Below are 21063 nucleotides of genomic sequence, written 5' to 3'. Positions count from 1 at the left end.
TCAATTCTAAAAATTTCATATCCATATGACTTTGGAGACAATCTGGAATATATTTTTCCAAGAATAGTTCTGTGAATCGGGTCCAGGGAATAGGACCTTCTCCTTCTAACGCTCGTGTAGACTCCCACCAATAGTTTAAATCATTTTTCAGAAAATAACTAGCATAATCTGTTTTTAAATCCTCACTCACCTTGGTGAGTGCAAAAGCCTTCTCCATTTTCTTCAACCAGATCCTGGTAGCAACAGGATCCACTTCACCTTTAAATTCTGGGGGTTTCACAGCCTGAAAAGACGTAAAAATAACAGCTTGGTTTGTCTCCCTCATCTGGTGCTGCTGTTGGATATGCAGCTGCTGCTGTTGGATTTTCTGTTATTGTTGTTGTATGAGTTATTGTTGTTATTGCAGAAATTATTGTTGTTGCTGCTGGAATTGTTGTTGTTGTTGGGCTAGCTGAGTAGACTGCTGACGCAACAAATCTATCAATTCACTCATGGAGGGATCCCCAGCAGATCTATTGTTGGGTTGAGAATTCTTCTTTGGTGGCATTCTCCTGAAACATAGTAGTCATATATAAGAAAATAGATTGCTCCAACAGTTTATACATATGTATCAGGAGAATGCTGCCACTAAGATAATATCCTCATCCTCTGTTAATTGAATCCATCCTGAGTGAATGATTATATTCTCGAAATGCCAGCAACAGAAGCAACAATAATATTAACAACAATAATAACAATGCATAAATATATATATGAAAACTGAACAATATAATAAAGCAGCTACTATATAACAACCAACAGAAATCCAACTGATATAACTGATATCCAACTAGATAACCATCCGAGTACACAATAAAATTGGCTGACATAGCAGCCTTCGCCTACTACAAACTATAACATAATGTACATATATAAAGAAAACAACTACAGAACTCCTGAACCAACTCTAAACTCTGTCTATCACTGTTGCCCCTCAGCTCTAACCACTGCCACCAATAGAGCCTAACTCGAACACCAGCCAGTTAACCAGCTCCTGGTACTGAATGGTATAAACTCTGAGCTAATAAAAGGCTCAATAGACCTAGCTCTCTCCACAACAATCTGAGTCAAAGACCTCACTCGGGCATGAATATCAGGTGAAGGGACAGGAATGCCCTGAAAAGGTCCAACTGGAACTTGATTGAAGTGCGCGGCCAGCTCCGGGCTCTGCTCTCTAATGAAATACATGTTCACCGAGCGGTGAACATGATAAGGAATTGGGGAAGAGGTACCTGAAGGAGCAGATGGAGGAACCGGAGGTCTAGAGGAGGAAGAACTGGGACCACAACCTGGTAGAAATTCCCTAACAGCAGATACTGATCTCTGAATCCAACGGGGACGGTCACTAGGTCCTAACATATCCCTCGATACAAATGGGGGTACTGACGGAGGTGGTAAAGGAGTCTCCTCAGCTACAACGTCTAAGCTCCTCTCTGAATCTGAACTGTCTGAGTCTGATCGGTTCTCCCGGGATGGAGAACTGGAGATCACTATGGGCCACTGCCAGCAAGATAAATATATAGGAAAGACACAATAAGGTTAAGGCAGTTCTATCAAAACATCACTAGGTGCCAGGGTAACTCCGTCGGAACCCTCGACTGACTCTGAGGTTTGCTCCTCTACATGAGTTGCTGACTCACACCTTGAGACACAGTTTCTATACCTTTTTTACTCAATCCCTAACCTAAATCAGGGACTTGAACCTGTAGCTCTGATACCAATTATGATGACCTCAACCCCGGGTTCAGGAGTTGACGTCACTAAACACAACATAACACAATATAAACTACAAGATTATTATTAACATTACACTAACACGACCCCAAACCAAGATACGATCCAGGTTCAAGTATGATTCAAATTACTCATTATTACAAACCACTTATTAAAACCTAACTTACTATACTTATTCAGCAACTCATCAGACCGAACATGGTCTGATACTAACTACCTCTGAGGAGCCAGGTCCAGAAGGGGCTAAGACACGGTTCTGCCAAGGTCTGACTTATATTCTAGGCATATGCGATATATATATATATATATATATATATATATATATATATATATATATATATATATATATATATATATAATAAGTTGCAAGGGTGAGCATAATCGCTCAGCAGTACCAATATATGAATATCAAGATAAAAACAGTAATGTAAACAGTTATTGGAACATAACTATAAATCAACATGAAATCCGTAATCTGTAAATCATTTCGAACAACAGTAAAAATAAGAAAATTGATGTAACTGGATATCACTGACTAGCATGCTTGTTATAAAACAAACGTAGTTGTATGTTGTGTAAGTACCAGAGTCCAATTTTAGCATGTTATTCACATTTATTATTCAAATGTATCAAGCACTTATTCCCTTACGGGAATCGCAAAGCCAAATCAGATATGTAACGGATATGTGAAGACAGTTGATCAGGCTATCAACACCAGACGGCTCCAACTGCCATCCCATAAACTGTTCCAGAACTCAGAGACTAGCTAGGTCTCTGACCTACTGGACTAATCGGTTATGTAACACGCGCAACCGAGTTAGCCTCTTACACAACCTCACTAGGCCACTATGGCCCCTATGTATCCCATATTTGATCGTTTTATCCAGTTTTCAAAACACGTGTACCTATCTCATTTTAAAACCATTCATTTAACAACACACGTAAAATCTGGTTCACAAATCATTTTCATTCGAGATAGGTACCTTTCGAAGTTATTATTCCCCAAAACAGGTTTAAAACATTTATGTATAACTATAGGGGATACGTAACTTAAAACATTTTTGTTCCTATGAGAATAAGGTAGTAGTTTATTTATATGTACTGAACCATAAAGGAATGGTCAGAGGTATTTTCCTTGCAACACCTTACAAAAAGCCTATGTAGCTTTTACGCTGACTTTGGTCCTTGCGAGGCTCGACTGGGATCTACAGTAATAAAATAACCTAATTAGTTATGTTAGGTCACACACACTGTAGAAGGGGGTTGAATACAGTGTTTACTACAATCAAATCGAATATAAGAACTCAAGTAACAGAAAACAGATTTTATTCAACACAATAAACTATGTTACAATATGGAACTGTTCTCTCTCAGTGATGAACAAATTATCACGAGAGCTGCTAGGGTTATATTGAATACTAACTTCGATAATGATAACACATATAGTCTAAACCCTATGTCTGTGTTTATATACTACACAGTTACAAGATAATGTTCTAATTGATATGGAATATAATTCTGCTTCCTAAAATATATCAACTATTTATCTTTTCTTCCAAGTATTATATTCTTCATAGAATTCCTTCTTCATGCATATTTCTTCATGTCTTAGTCTCGATCTTCTTTCCTTTCAATCAGTCGTCTGCCATATCTGAAAGTCACCTTAAGTCCTGATATTATCTCCTAATAAATATCTTCTGATAACTTAAGTTCTGATCACTTAAGTTCTGATATCTTAAGTTCTATCTTCAGTATAAGTGTTGATTTCCAGTTAAGTACTGATTTGTCCTGTTAGTTAAGATCTGAAATCTAAACACAAATCATATTACACATGACATCACAAATATATCTAACAAGTTACACGGACATGCTTGATATCCTCGATCCTATATAACCCAATCCGATAACCCGACTCGTATATATATAACCATATACACATAGTACGCTTTTATCTTATTTTAAAATAAATTTTAGAAAATTTTGACAGTGACTTTTTTGTTTATAAGCCTACCCGTCGAAACATCATCGATGTCCAAATCAACAATCACAATCCGTAATACAAATCCCAACACAACTTTCAAAACAACAAATCATTTTCATTTTTAAATATAGTTTTATGAGTTATTTTATTTATTTATAAATTTAGGACTCAGAATCAATTCATCATCGTCCACCATTGACTCACCGAAGTTCATCGTTAACGGAGGTACAATTTATTGGTACCTGATATAATACGGGTTTCTGAATAAATTACACCGATTACAATAATTTCCCGCACCAAAATCTTTTATTTCATGAATATTATTCAAATAAATAACCTGTAGAATAAAAATTAAAATTATTATAATATTTCAATTTAAAATCTGCAAAACAGGACAGAAATAACAAAAAGTCACACAAAACCGAACATCACCCAACTAAACAAACAACCGCACGTAGCCCACATGCCACCACCCCTACCGGAATCGGGGAAGGGCGGCGATGGGGAATAAGGCAAAAAGAGGCAACCCAGACACAACTCTACTTGCACACACACATATACACACAGGTGTATACATATATATACATAAACAAGAGCCAAATTGGAGAAGTTACCGAGAAACAAGCTTGAGAAATCAAACACAAACGGCGGCAATCACAGGGAAGCAAGAGGAGAGGAAGAAAGAAAAAAATGGGAGAGAACGATCGAGAGAGAGACTGGAAAGAGAGAGATTGAGATTGATGTTTACAAAAACAAATGACTCACCCATCCCTGTAACTCAATTACACGACACGTGTCCAATTAAATTGATACGTGTCATTTTCTGACTAACCGCAAGCTAATTCGCATTGTTTTAATCTATTTTGATAATTCAATCTGCGAATAAATATTACTCAAAACCGTACCAAAATAATCTTAAAATTTTATAAATATCCTGAAACTGATAAAACATAAATTTCATGAAATATTGATTTCTCAATTTTATAAAATCCTAAAAATAATTATTGAAATTATAAATCATAAAAATAATTTTAGAGACAATCCACATATTTATGTAAAAAAACTACAATAAAATCACTTTTAAAAGTGAAACAGAAAAATACAACTCTATAATCAACTACGCAATTCAATCATATACACCAATAAATCACACATTTATAATGGTGAACAACACACAACTGACATAACCAACACATATTTTATTTAATTAATTATTCAACAATTACACTATTAAATATTATAAAACCTTTAAATGTGTGATTTAAACACATTTAAATGCAGACCTTGGGAATATGTACGCCCACATTCTTTTGTGACTGTTTTGGGTACAAAAATGTGGAAGTAGGTGCGGAGAAACAAACCTCGTGTACATATTCGGGAGAGTTTTTTTGCATATGAAATCTACTATATCTAAAAAATCATCAAGATTGAGGTTCCTTAATATGATCACCTCCAGGTGAGAGTGCTGGGGAAATTACATCAAGGGCCTCGTCAAATGTATAAATCTAAAGTAAGCATGAATGTATTTTCCTCATAACATAGATGACCTTGAAGCAAATCAAATCAACATATCTTCACTTTAGTAACCCATGACTCTAAAGTAAAACCACACAAACACATTTGGATGGATCCATCATAATTAACGAGATGTATGATTTGATTACTAAAATGTTCCCATGTTAGAAACTTAAAAATTCCAATAAATAAATACATTTGCTGATAGTTAATAAAAAAGAAAAAAAATTCCCTCAGGAAATTGTCTAGAACTATATCATCAAGAGGTTTCATATTCAATAAGTATGATAATCATGTCAAGACAAATACCTTTATGATGCAAGAGTTTTAGAATTCTTTCTTTACACAAACTATTATTTTTTCAAAAAAAATTATGGTGTTTATTCCATCCGGTAATTAAGATAGTGATACTTTTTGGAGTTATATTAAAGCGCATATAAGGTAGAGACATCTACAAACCTGAAGTACCTTTTTTAATAAATGCCTCTTTTAAACAAACTAAGAAGGCTAAATTTATGCAGGAAGATCAAATAGAGTTCCCAAATTTATGCAAACCTATATGCCGAGTTAAAAAGTGGAGCAAGCTATGACTAAGCAGCAACTTTAGCAATTTTAAATTCACCAACTTTAAACATTCCTTTGCGATGAACAATTTGGTGGGTACGTGATAAGTGGCATTTTATACCACTTAGAATGTCTTAAAATGGCTTGAATTGATTTCTTGAAATCAAGTATTTTGTATTTGATGCATTTTTCTAGTGTTTATGCATTTCAGGGTATTACTTGCATTTTTGGAGAGATTTCATCAGGAATAAGCCTAGGTATATGCTTGGCATTATAAGTGGGAAGTTAGGAGCAGAACGCAGCAGAAAACGGGAGCAGAATAAAGCATTTTTTCAGAAAGGTGTTGGGTGCCCGCTCAGCCTGGCTAGGCGGCCGCTCAGGAAGCTGGGCACCCACTCAGGATTGCTGGGCGGCCGCTCAGGGTCGTAAATTAAAATAATGATTTTTAGAGTTATATTTCTGTTGGACTTCTGACTTCTGAGATAGCTGGGTCTTGTAGGGCTTCTATATAAGTAGTTTTCAGAGATGTTTCACGTGTGACGAATCGTGGTATCAATCAAGGAGCAACGAGAGAAGGAAGAAGACCGTTTTAGCGCATCGCAATGAAGAAGAGGAAGCATACATTTTCTTGTGATTCTTTTATTTGTTGTATCAATGGATGCTAGTTTTCTTTAGTTTGAACCTTATTCCTCTTGTGTAATTGAACATAGTTAGTTTGAGTCTCTATGGGAACGAACTAGAATTTATTCTATATTACTTGCGAACGCGTATACTTGCGTGAATATTAGCGCGTGTTTTATGCCTAACAAGTTTCTGGCGCCGCTGCCGGGGACTCGGCGTATTTGTTTAGTTTATGTACTTACCATCAGTGGTCATTAGGACTCATTGATTAAGACGTGTTACTTATTGTTTCCGGTTGTGTTTCAGGTACTTTAGCGAGCGTTTATGCAAACAAGTTCTCGTACTCACAAGAGGACTTTAGATACGGCTGAGGAGACAGACTCAGTTCTTGATATTCCGGAGAAGATAGATTTTGAAGATTCGGATAAGGAGAGTGAGCAGAAAGAACCGATAATCATGGGTGATCGTATAGTTCCGGCAGATCCAGCTCTTATGGACTTTTCTCGGCCTAAAATTGATGACATTCAGTCAAGCATCCTTCATCCGGCTATTCAGGCTAACACTTTTGAAATCAAGCCGGGCACTATTCAGATGGTGCAGAATTCTGTTTCTTTCGGAGGTGTTGCGACTGAAGACCCCAACATGCACATCAGGAATTTTGTCGAGATCTGTAGTACTTTCAAATATAATGGTGTGACTGATGAGGCTATCAAGCTGAGGCTTTTCCCATTCTCTCTAAGGGATAAAGCTAAGGACTGGTTACATTCTGAACCAGCTGGGTCCATCATTACTTGGCAAGATCTTGCGCAGAAGTTTCTAGTGAAGTTCTATCCAATGGCAAAGACGGCAGCTATGAGGAGTGCTCTTACTCAGTTTACGCAAGAACCAACAGAATCTATGTCCGAAGCTTGGGAGTTCTACAAGGAGATGTTGAGAAAGTGTCCACATAATGGTATGCCTGACTGGATGGTGATCACTGGTTTCTATAATGGTTTGGGAGCCCAATATCGGCCCATGCTCGATGCAGCAGCTGGAGGCGCTTTGTGGGCCAAAAGCTATACTGTGGTTTATAATCTTATTGAAACTATGACTGCAAATGAGCATCAAAACCCAACTCAAAGGATGATGCCTGGGAAGGTAGCAGTTATTCTAGAAGTTGATGCAGCTACAGCTATTGCAGCGCAGCTCCTAGTGCTGTCTTTGAAGGTCGATTCTTTAGCCACCTATGGAGTCAATCAGATAGTTATGGTCTGTGAGCTTTGTACAGGTTCTCATGCTACAGATCAGTGTTCTCTTGTGAATGAATCTGTTCAGTATGTGAATAATTATCAGCGACCGCAGCAGCCTGTGCCAGCTACCTATCATCCTAACAACAGAAATCATCCCAATTTCAGCTGGAGCAATACTCAGAATGCTATTCAGCAACCATATCAGCAAGGAGTGAGTAAACAGTTTAATCCACCTGGATTCCAGCAACCATAGTATTATGCTCAAAGGCAATCATATCCTCAACAAGGAGGTGTTGCTCCACCTTCTAGTGCTAATTTCGAGGAACTCAAGCTGTTGTGCAAAAGTCAGGTTGTTTCTATCAAGACCTTGGAAAATCAAATCGGTCAAATAGCCAATGCAGTGCTCAATCGTCAACCTGGCACACTTCCCAGTGATACTGAAGTGCCAGGCAGGAAGGAAGCTAAAGAGTAAGTCAAAGCTATTACCTTAAGGTCTGGAAAAGTTGCTGATGCTAAAAAAGCAAAAGACGGAGAAGCTAAAGTTGTTGATGAAGAAGAGAAGCAAAAGGAGAAAGCGGCGGAACCAAGGAAGACTACTATTGAACACACTCTGCCTGAGGGTAATACAGGGGAGAAATAGCTCTATCCTCCACCACCTTTCCCTAAGAGATTGCAACAACAAAAGCTGGATAAGCAGTTCGGTAAGTTTCTGGAGGTCTTCAAGAAACTTCACATCAATATACCTTTCGCTGAGACTTTGGAGCAAATGCTTAGTTATGCAAAATTCATGAAGAGTATTCTTTCAAGGAAGGTGAAACTGGATGACCTTGAGACCGTTGCTCTAACGGAAGAGTGCAGTGCTGTGCTGCAACAAAAATTACCTCCAAAGCTTAAAGATCCAGGTAGTTTCACCATTCCTTGCACCATTGGCAAGTTGTCTTTTGACAAATGCCTGTACAATTTGGGAGCAAGCATCAATCTGATGCCGTTGTCTATCTTCAAAAAATTGAATTTGCCTGATCCAAAGCCCACCTACATATCTCTACAATTAGCTGATCGTTCTATTACATATCCATGAGGCATAGTGGAGGATGTGTTAGTAAAGGTGGATAAGTTCTTCTTCCCTGTAGACTTTGTCATTTTGGATTTCGAGGAAGATAAGAAGATTCCCATAATCTTGGGAAGACCTTTCTTGGCTACAGACCGTACCTTGATAGATGTGCAGAAAGGTGAACTTACTATGAGGGTGCAGGATCAGGATGTGATATTCAATATATTCAAGGTGATGAAATTTCCTACATAAGACGAAGAGTACTTAAAGGTGGATTTGATTGATTCTGCGGTCACTTCAAAACTTGATCATATGCTAATATTTGATGCCATAGAGAAAGCCTTGGTGGGGGACTTTGACAGTGACGATGAGGATGGAAATGAGCAACTACAATATCTAAATGCTTCTCCTTGGAGGCGAAAGCTAGACATGTCATTTAAATCTCTGGGTACTTCTGATCTAAAGAATGCTGAAGGAAAGCTCAAAACATCTATTGAGGAAGCACCTACTTTGAAGCTTAAACCATTGCCTGAACACTTGAGGTATGCTTTTTTAGGTGATGCATCTACTTTACCTGTTATTATTGCATCTGACCTTTCAGGTAGTGAGGAGGACAAGCTCTTGAGGATCTTGAGAGAATTCAAATCGGCTATCGGGTGGACTATAGCAGATATCAAGGGCATCAGCCCTTCGTATTGCATGCATAAAATTCTGCTAGAGGAAGGTAGTAAGCCAACTGTTGAGCAACAACGATGACTTAATCCTATCATAAAAGAAGTGGTGAAGAAAGAAATTCTGAAGTGGCTAGATGCAGTGTAACGACCGAGGAATTACGCTTGTATTATATTATAATAATAATAAATTATGTGTATTATTATGTGATTAAATGTGTTAAGTCGTTGAACCCTAACTGCTATGTGTTATGTGTTGGTTGTTTTGATCCAAACGTGTTTTGGATATTTATTGAGCGTGCTATCGTCAGTTATATATATTATATCAAAACCTGTACAGCTCAAAACTATGTTTTAAAAGCCCGTATTTCAAACAAAATCATTGGCCCTATTTTGCCAAAAATGCCCTATACCGTATCGCTATTCTGAACCCTTAGACGTTTTACAAATTGACCTTTTTCGCGAAAAACGATTTTTTCCGGACCCCTTCGGGTACCAAAAACCCCACAAAAATCACATTTTTATTTTTATATGATTATGAAATTATCATATATCATTTTTCTTTGTATTTTTGTATTTTTCATAATTTTTGGGAATTTTTAGTATTTATTTTGTATTTATTGGATATTTAAAAATTCATTATTAATACCCAAAAATTATAAAAATTGGGGCCAAATATTTTTATTAGGAGTGTAATTAGACCCTTAATTTTACTTAGGGGTATTATTTTCATAAATATAAATACCTGAATTATTATTAATTAAATCAGTTAATTATACTTAAAAATCAGAAAATAAAAAGAAAATCAGAAAAGGGAATTAGGGTTAGGGTTTTGTGAAGAACAGCAGCAGAATCAATCGGACTTTTGAAGGTGATTCCGGTGACAGAAATTGAAGTGTGAGTAACCGATTTGAAGCCCAAAGTCTGTTCTATCAGATTATCACGTCAAAATCAATAACCGAGGTATTAATTTGTGTTTCGTAATTTCGGATTAATTTCTCGAATTCGGGTTTGAAGTTCTGGTAATTGTTTGATGATTATGTTAGTATAGATGTTTAGATCGTCGATTTTGGAGTCGATTGACACCGGTTTTGTCGAGTTTGGCTTCGGGTTTTGTCTCGCCGGAAAAGCGGCGCCGCCGCCGCTGTTATCGGTGGTTTAGGCGGCGGGGACGGATAAAACGAAGGAGGAACACGACAGGGGAGGCCTGGGAACGAAAGGGAACGAAGCAGCAGAAGAAACGAGGCCGATTGATTGCTGTTTTTGCTTCGTCGGAAGTTTCCGCCGTGCCGGAATCTGGGCAACAGCCGGTTGTTCTTCCCGACCCGATTGGGTTGGGGACGACCCGGTTTCTAACCCGGTTTCGACCCGGGTTTAATCCTAATAACCCAAACCCTGTTGATGTTTTTGTGTTTTTAGTTAATTAATTAATTATTTATATTTTAGTATATTAAAATCAGTTTTTAGTAATTCTAAAAAGTAAATAAAAATTAGTTTTAAATTCTGAAAAATAGTATTATTAATTTCTAAATTATTTTATTAATTTATAAATTCTAATTTAATTATTTAATTATTTAATTATTTATCTAATTATTTATTAGTTATCTAATTAATTAATAATTAGGTAATTAATTAATAATTAGGTAATTAATTAATAAATAAGGATTAAACTGATTAATAATTTGATAATTAGTTAATATTACGAGTAGTGATTCGATAATGAGAATTATTATTCGAGCGTTAGTTATTCGAATAATATTACAGTAATTGTTCGTATCATATAATTAAATACTGATAATTAATTGATTAACGAATCGTTTAAATTCCAATAATAATATATTAGTTCGGTAATATTCGAGAATAGTGTGTAGCTCGTATTTATACGAGTGATTAATCGTTGAGTTGGTTTATAATTTGAGTAATTCGTAGTTATTCGATAAATAGCGTATCGGTTAATTAAGTTGATTGATTATTTGTAAATAATCGATCTAATCAAATAAATAACGATGAGTTGTAAATATTTGTAATAAATTGTGATTAATCCTAATAATTAGGGATTAATTATTTTAAATTAGTAAATAATTATCTATTAATTATTTATTAGTTATTTATTTATTAAGTGATTAATTATTTCAATAATTAATCACATAATTTTCAATAAATCGTAACTTCTTCGTTTTAACTCCAAAAATTATAAAAAAATTATTTTTGACTTTGATTTTTATTAAATAATTATTTAAAAATTATTTTAGGATTTAAAAGGTTGTAATAATTATCTATATTGAATAATAAATTGAATTATCAGTGTTTAATTCATAACAATTCAACCGTTAGTCCGATTTAAGTGAAACGAAGACCCCTAGACTAAGAAAAATGAGACGAATCCAATAAAAATAGTTGTAAGTTATAATTTATTCTGTAAAAGAGTGGTTTGGTGATAACTGATAGTTCGTAGGTCCTAGTAGGGATATAATTGAGCCGAATAAATCCCGAAAAATTATAATAAAATCAGATAAGACTAGTAATGCAGGTATAAGCCCAGAATTGATTCTAAAAATAATTATAAATATAGAAATTAATTATGTGATTTACGTGTTACGTGTTATATGTGATTATGTGCATAAATGTGTTGTGTAAATATATGTATATATATGCGAGTCAGATAGAAACGCATGGGTAGACTGATAAGGTTGCGTGATATCAATTCAAGATACACGTATATAGTAAGTTATCTAAACACCTATATTTCCATGATTTGTTCAGTGTTAACAAGGCAGAGCAAGCTAGGGTCAGAAGGCAGTGAATTAAACCAGGTTAAGTACGCACAAGGCAAGTTTTTCCCCTATTCTAAATTCAGAATAGTGAATTATATTTCTTTTCTATCATATCAATTCTCTTTGATAATCATTGTTCATATGCACTGTTGTCCATTTATTATTACTTGTTCCAGTTTCATTTCAATTCTTGATTTACCCAATTTATTGAATTCCCTGTTCATATTTCAATTCTTTTACCCTACATATATTCTGGTATATCCTGGTGTTGGGATATATCAATAGCATACCGATTGTTCCGGATGCTCAGCCTTGGACTGGATGGTTACTATAAAGGCTGGGTTTTTCCCAGACCATTAATTAATAGGCCATAGTTGCCTGAGTACTCCTTATGTTGGTTGGGTCTATGCAGTTGGGTATAGATCTGCACTATATTCTGACTGATCAGCAGATTATAGTGTATATGTTGGTTCTTGTTTCCAGTCTTGTTCATTTGGCACTCGCCATCATTGGCAAATTATTATCATATACAGATACAGATGGTTGTTCAAACCAGCAGCTTATTGGTTCATTTATTTCTCTCTCTTTATAATATATATATATATATATATTGTTGCAGGCTTGTTGAGCAATTTTGGCTCATTTCTTTTATTGTCACTCCTATTGTTTTACAGTTAAGGTAGAGAATGAAACCCATCAGGACCCGCATAGTCAAGAAGCGAGTCAAGCAGCGGGACCCTCTTATACCAAGAGTGTTCCTTCCTATTCCCGAAGAGAGCTTTGAATTGCCAGATCAGGTGTAGCAGGATAAGTAGTAATGTTGGGTTGAATAAAAGTTTTGTGTAGTTTGAATAAAAGATTGCGTAGTGAAACTGTAGATAGAATAAAGTTTTGTAATAAAGAGAGTTCTTGAGACAGGTTTTATTTAGTTGGGTTTGTAATAAAGTGTAGTGCATGATTCTTGTTTCCAAACTCAACCCTTAAAAGATCTTGAGTAGTGATAGTTCGGGGTAATTATTATATTAATATTCCGCTTGTGCAGGTATAGTTGGTAATTGTTGTTAATAATGCCCCAAATCTATACCCCGGATTTGGAGGGTGTTATATGCAGGAATCATATATCCTATTTCTGACAGTTCTTGGGTGAGCCCCGTGCAATGTGTACCTAAGAAAGGAGGTATCACTGTGGTAGCAAATGAGAAGAACGAGCTCATTCCCACTCGAACATTCACAGGATGGAGGGTATGCATGGATTACAGAAAGTTGAACAAGGCCACGAGAAAAGATCACTTCCCTCTTCCATTTATTGATCAGATGCTTGATAGGTTGGCCGGTCATGAGTATTATTGTCTTCTAGATGGCTATTCGGGGTATAATCAGATTTGTATTGCATCATAGGATCAAGAAAAGACTACCTTCACTTATCCATTTAGCACGTTTGCTTTTCGCAGAGTATCGTTTGGCTTATGTGGTGCACCAGCCACTTTTCAAAGATGTATGATGGCTATATTCTCTGATATGATTGGAAACAATGTCGAAGTGTTCATGGACGACTTCTCCGTCTTTGGACATTCATATGATGAATGTTTGAATAATCTTCGTGCGGTGCTCAAAAGGTGTGTGGAAACTAATTTGGTGCTCAATTGGGAAAAAGTCACTTTATGGTGCGTGAAGGCATTATTCTTGGGCATAAGGTCTCTAGCAAGGGTCTTGAGGTGGACAAAGCCAAGGTGGGAGTCATTGAAAATCTTCCACCACCTATTTCTGTGAAAGGAATCCGTAGTTTTCTTGGTTATGTGGGTTTTTATAGGCATTTCATTAAGGACTTCTCGAAGATATCTAAGCCGTTGTACAACTTGCTTGAGAAAGATGTGCCTTTCAAATTTGATGATGAATGTTTGGCGGCATTCGAGACTCTCAAGAAGAGTTTGATAACTGCACCAGTTATTACGACACCTGATTGGACAGAGCCTTTTGAGATGATGTGTGATGCGAGTGATTATGCGGTGGGAGCAGTTCTTGGGTAGCGCAAAAATAATCTTTTTCATGTGGTATACTATGCTAGTAAGACTCTAAATGGAGCTCAAATGAACTACACCACTACTGAGAAGGAGCTCTTGGCTATAGTCTTTGGTTTCGAAAAATTTCGATCTTATCTGCTTGGGACAAAGGTGACAGTATTCACTGATCATGCTGTCATTCGCTATTTGGTCTCAAAGAAGGATTCGAAGCCCAGACTTATTCGTTGGGTGCTCTTGCTACAGGAATTTGAGTTAGAGATCAAGGATCGAAAAGGTATTGAGAATCAAGTAGCTGACCATCTCTCTAGATTGGAGAATCACGATTCTACTTCTTATGATAAGACATTGATCAACGAATCTTTTCCGGATGAGCAGTTATTCACAGTTCAGGAGGAAGAGCCATGGTTCGCAGATATTGTGAACTATCTTGTCAGCAATATAATGCCTCATAATATGAATATAGCTCAAAAGAAGGAGTTTATGCATGAGGTCTTCTCTAATTAGATCCATTTTGTTTTGTTGACATCTCTTCATCTGCAAATAATTCTCGCACCAAAAATATTCTCTTAAACGAAGGTATTCGTGCTTGGATTAGACAAGGAGCTGACCAGATCATCAGGAGATGTATCCCATTATGTGAGACGGAGGGGATATTACGAGACTGCCATTCCACAGTATGTGGTGGACATTATGGTGGTGAAAAGACAGCAGCTCGTATTCTGCAAGCAGGTTTTTTCTGGCCTACTTTGTTTAAGGATACACATCAGTTCATTTTAAGGTGTGATCGTTGCCAAAGAGTGGGGAATCTTACGAGGAAGGATGAGATGTCCTTAAAAGTGATTCTTGAAGTCGAGGTCTTTGATGTTTGGGGAATCGATTTCATGGGACCATTTGTCTCGTCCTGTAATAATCAATACATCTTGCTGGCAGTCGATTATATCTCAAAATAGGTAGAAGTCAAGGCTCTATCGACAAATGATGCGAAGGTAGTGTTGAATTTTCTTCATAAGCAGATTTTCACAAGGTTTGGAATGCCACGAGTAATCATAAGTAATGAAGGGTCGCATTTCTGCAACCGTAAGTTCACTTCTATGACGCAGCGCTACAATGTGAGTCATCGTGTTGCTACTGCCTATCATCCGCAAACGAATGGTCAAGCTGAAGTGTCTAATAGAGAGATCAAGCGCATTCTAGAGAAAGTTGTTTGTCCGTCAAGGAAGGATTGGTCTTTAAAGCTCGATGAAGCTGTTTGGGCTTATAAAACAGCATACAAGACTCCACTTGGGATGTCCCCGTTTTAACTTGTTTATGGTAAGGGATGTCATTTACCTGCAGAGCTTGAGCATAAGGCTTATTGGGCATTGAAGAAGTTGAACCTTGACCTATATGCAGCTGGGAAGAAGCGAATGCTTCAGTTAAATGAATTGGATGAATTTCGACTCCAAGCGTACGAGAACAACAAAATGTACAAGGAAAAAGTAAAAAGGTGGCACGACAGGAAGCTATATCCTAAGTCATTTGTGCCGGGGCAGCAAGTTCTTTTATTCAACTCTCATCTCCGAATTTTTCCTGGAAAGTTGAAATGAAGGTGGTCTGGACCTTTATTGTCAAAACTGTGTTTCCACATGGAGCGGTGGAGATTTTTGAGAATGATCCGGGCCAAGCATTCAAGGTTAATGGTCAGCGATTGAAGCATTACTATGGGGACCCGACAAACCGAGAAGTGGTTAGTGCCGTTTTATTGTCAACTTGATCAAGGTACTCTACGTCAAGCTAATGACGTAAAAAAAAGTGCTTCTTGGGAGGCAACCCAATATTTGTGACTATAGGAACCCTTAGAAATTAGTAACCTATCCAAAACCACAAAAAAATCAGAAAAATTGGGCAAGAAAATAGTATTTTCCAGAAACCATCTTGGCGCCCGCTCAGCTTTGCTGGGCGGCCGCTCAGGATGATGGGCGCCCGCGCAGCTTTGCTGAGCGGCCGCTCAGCCCCCTACTGTTGGAAAAAAAAATTTGTCTTCTAAAAAATCCAAAAAACTCATAAAAAATTAAAAACAAAAATACAACTTACGATTTCTTTTCCCATAACCCACGTTTTTTCCTCACAACCCCACTCCTATTCAATTTTTAACCCTAATTCCTACCCTATATATACATACAACTCCTCCATATACACTCTCATATACTTCCAACTTTAAAACTCTCTCCTACACTCAAAACACAACTCTTAAACATTTTTTCTCAGTTTCAATGGCACCCAAGAGATCCCGAACTATTGATAGCAACAGCACCGTTCCTACTGCTGATTCTTTGAGGGGAACTACTGCAAGACCTCGTTTGTTTGATAGGGCTGCGGAGGAAGAGTATACTAGGCTTCTGGCTAAGCCGATTTTGAAGGAGAGGGGATTTTTACCATCGGGGACGGATGGTGAGTTGTTGCCGATGATTGCTGAAAAGGGGTGGATTTCTTTTTGTGAATCGCCGGAGGCGGTTCCGATGAGCGTGGTTCGTGAGTTTTATGCGAATGTGAAGGCTGAAAAGAACGGGTTTACTGTTATTCGTGGGCTTACAGTTGATTTTTAGGCCACGGCGATTCATCGTGTGATTGGACAGCGACCGCGGAAGCCCACAGAGGAGAATTGGAATGAGAAGACCCCCGGGGACTTTGATTTGGATTTGATTTGTGCTACTCTTTGTCAGCCGGGCACGGTTTGGAAGTTCAAGAATGGAACTAACGAGTATCATTCTTTTCTGGCGATTGCGATGAATAGGTATGCCCGTGCATGGAATGCCTTTATTTGTGCAAATATTCTGCCTACTTCACATGCACATGAGGTTACAGTTGAGCGAGCAAGGTTGTTATGGGGTATTTTGAATGAGGAATATTATGTGGACCTTGGTGAGTTCATTTACCAAGGGATTTTGAAGTTTTTGAGGGGAGCGAAGCACATGAACATCCTTTATGCATCTACTGTCACGAAGCTATGCCGAGCAGTGTGAGTTCATTGGCCTTCTCACAAGCAGTTGCAGATGTCGGCCGCTCCTATTGATTCAGCGACTCTGAATGCGATGCAGGAGTGGACGGGTGGAGAGCCCGAGGAGCATGGGTTGGGTTATCATCTTCCAGGAGGACGTCCAGCAGCTGGTGCTACCATGGCTAGGCCTGGTCGTGATGAGGCAGGCTCTTTTAGAGATCAGGAGGGTGTTGGGATGGCTGATGCCCAGTATAGGAGGCTATTAAGGAGGATGGATGCGATGTATGAGTCGCAGAGTAGGTTTGCTCAGGAGCTCACCCTTGCACTTGGGACTGCTTTCAGAGGCCTTGGAGCTGACATCCAGTGGCCCGTTTTTGGTGATGACTCCGCTTATCCACCTCCTGATACTCCACCCTCTGAGGGTGATGATGATGATTTCTCCGAGTAGGTATACCCTGTATTCCTTTCTACTACCTTTACTGGGGACAGTGAAGATTTTAAGTTTGGGGAGGTAATTAAGGAATATTTTTGTGTGTGTGTCATGTAGTTGCATATTCATGATAGTTTAGTTCATATAATTGTTTATTTATGCCATATAGTTTTGTTTATAGCTTTATTTATCATGTCATTTAGCTCATGCATATACCATGATCCCTTTTGCGTTGCTTTACCGATTGATTTGTGATATTGATGCAAGTGTAGTGATAGCGTTAGAGTGATGTTGAGTCTTATAGGTTGACATACATGCTAGAAATACTTGTAATTTCACTAAGTCTTAGAGTATGCTTAAGGACTAGATTGTTATCATGGTTTGATGGTTTTTGAGGTTAATCTATTGATTATGCTTAGCATTTATAATAGGTTCTTAATGATAAAAGGCATGAAAAGAAAAAAATTAGAGTAAAAATTGGAATTCATTGCTAATTGTGGCTAGGCGTCAAATGGCTAGTAGTCGGCTCGTATTTTTATGCGAGTAGTCTAGCGTTGAGCAAGATGGAGCGAAACGCACTTGCTCAAAAATTTGAAAAAAAAAAGAAAAAAAATAGAAAAAAAGAAAAAATAAGAAAAAATAAGAGTTAATGCATAATTGATCACGAGTGGGCTTTTTGGTATTCGAGTTATTAAGTTCTTAGGGGACTTTGTGCCTAGTGACCTAAGGCTTTTATAGTCTGGGATCCGCTAATCTAACGCTCGCTAAATGGATGCCATTGCATAAGTCTTTTGTGGGCCTCACTCATTGCACGGTCAAATAAGCATTTGTTGTTGTGTTGAATAAAAAGCATGATTCTGTAATAAGCTCCAGTGATCTTGAAGTGTTATAAGTCATTTTGTGCCTAGAATTTATTCTTCGTATAATCATGTGATTGCCTTGAGGATAATCAAGTTATGATAATTGGTCTAGTTTCGAAGCATATCTGTTAAGCATCCGCACACACCACGTTTCTGGTTGTATGTTAGTTTGCATGATTTGATTGATCTTTATTCGCCTAATTGCATTTGTTGAGATGTTATGAATTGGTTGGTTTAGTCGATGTGAGGGGGATCACTGCATTTCATGTAGAATGCATTCATACATGTTTTTGTTTTTGAGTCTGTGACGCTTGAGGACAAGCATCAATTTAAGTTTGGGGGTGTGATAAGTGGTATTTTATACCACTTAGAACGTCTTATAATGGCTTGAATTGATGTCTTGAAATCAAGTATTTTGTGTATTTGATGCGTTTTTCTAGCGTTTGTGCATTTCAGGGTATTACTTGCATTTGTGAAGAGATTTCATCAGGAATAAGCCTAGGCATGTGCTTGGCATTGCAAGTGGGAAGTTAGGAGCAGAACGCATCAGAAAATGGGAGCAGAATAAAGCATTTTTCCAGAAAGTTGTGGGGCGCCCGCTCAGCCTGGTTGGGCGGCCGCTTAGGAAGTTGGGCGCCCGCTCAGGATTGCTGAACGCCCGCTCAGGATTGCTGGGCGGCCGCTCAGGGTCGTAAATTAAAATAATGATTTTTAGAGTTATATTTCTGTTGGACTTCTGACTTTTGAGATAGCTGGGTCTTGTGGGGCTTCTATATAAGTAGTTTTCAGAGACGTTTCACGTGTGATGAATCTTGGTATCAATCAAGGAGCAAGGAGAGAAGGAAGAAGATCGTTTTAGCACATCGCAACGAAGAAGAGGAAGCATACATTTTCTTGTGATTCTTTTATTCGTTGTATCAGTGGATGCTAGTTTTCTTTACTTTGTACCTTATTACTCTTGTGACGTACTCTGGTTTTAATAAGTATTTTATTTAGTTTATTCTTGTGTGTTATTATCATGTTTTTATGTGAACCCATGGTGACGATGAGTTCTATCATGGGCTAATCGTGATCATGGGTCGTAACGGATTTACTATGGAATTCTTTAGTTAGTTGTTTAATACCTTAGTATGTGATGATTGTTTGATATCTAGCATAGGTTGCGCTTATTCGTCTTATGTGCGTCGCGAACATATAAGATAGGGTGTTAATCTCTTGTGAAGCGACGATGGATCTTGAGGTTTAGAACTTGCCATGCTAGCATAGGTTCATGTATGTGTATGCATGATTAGTGGGTAACTCTAACTGTTTTACTTGCCCTTTGTAATCATAAAGAATAACTTGTGCTTAAATCGTTATGTTGTCAAATTCTGTAGACATATAGGGTCTCAACATAATTGATGCCTATTCAACTTCTATCTTAATTGTGGATGTTTGGTAGAATGGTATTAGTACAACGAAAGTTGGCTTTATCAGTTTTGTGTTGTTCGATTAATATCATCACCGTTACATGCTAAGGGTAATAATAATAACTATTGAAGGAAGTAGTAATGAAGTTATGATCTCATGTGTATTTAATATTGTTAATTCAAGTATCAATTAAGTGTTTAATTCTCGTAGTTAATTATAGTTAATAATTAGTTAATCAAATCTAAGTGTTATTGTCTTGACATTGAGAAGTAATCATACATTGGTGAGTAAGTGTAATTGAACATAGTTAGTCTGAGTCTCTGTGGGAACGAACTAGAATTTTATTCTATATTACTTGCGAACGCGTATACTTGCGTAAATATTAGTGCGTGTTTTGTGCCTAACAGTACGTCATAATTAGATAATATAATATCACTTGAGCTTCTTTGAAAATGTAAAGCAAGGCAACCAAGTTAAACAATACTGAAAGCACTGCTAATTTGGATTGGATTTCATGTACATCTAAAAAATACATAATAACGATGTTACTAATTTATGCCTAATAATTACTCTACTGAAATACACTTACATAATATTTTAATATAAAAATTACTAATATATATAACATGAATAACTAAGCTGGACATAGAGATTAAGATCAGAAATACATTAAAAATTTTGGGGAGCTGGAATGGTTTGCTTGTTTTTTGTTCAAAACTAAAATACATGCTTCCCAGAAAGGCCATTGAAATGAAAATAAATATGACTTATACTTATTTTGCTCAGGTACACAATATTAGCATACGGTTTTCGGCTAGGTCAATAAACTCTCACAGACACCTTGTATTTGACCAAAACTAGTAAGATTGACAATTAAAGAAGAAATAATTAAACATTAAGGAGAATATAAATAAGTGGTGATTACTGTGATGCAATTACAGATGAACTAAAATCTTTGATTGTACATGCAGCTAAATAAAAGGGAAGAAAATAAGAAAATAAGAAGAAAAAAATGTTAGTCATGTATTTCAATTTTTTTACCTTATGTTATTTGGCTATAGGAGAACATCTTTCCCTTGCTCATGATGCTCTCTGAAATGTCTTCAAAAGATTCATACTACACTCGTAAGTGGGTGAAACTTACCTAGCTAGACCGTCAACCAATTCTTTTAACTCTTTACTTTTA

The sequence above is a fragment of the Apium graveolens genome, chromosome 2, assembly GCF_009905375.1.
Source record: "Apium graveolens cultivar Ventura chromosome 2, ASM990537v1, whole genome shotgun sequence".
Classification (NCBI taxonomy): Eukaryota; Viridiplantae; Streptophyta; class Magnoliopsida; order Apiales; family Apiaceae; genus Apium; species Apium graveolens.
Note: the sequence above shows the minus strand (reverse complement) of the source record.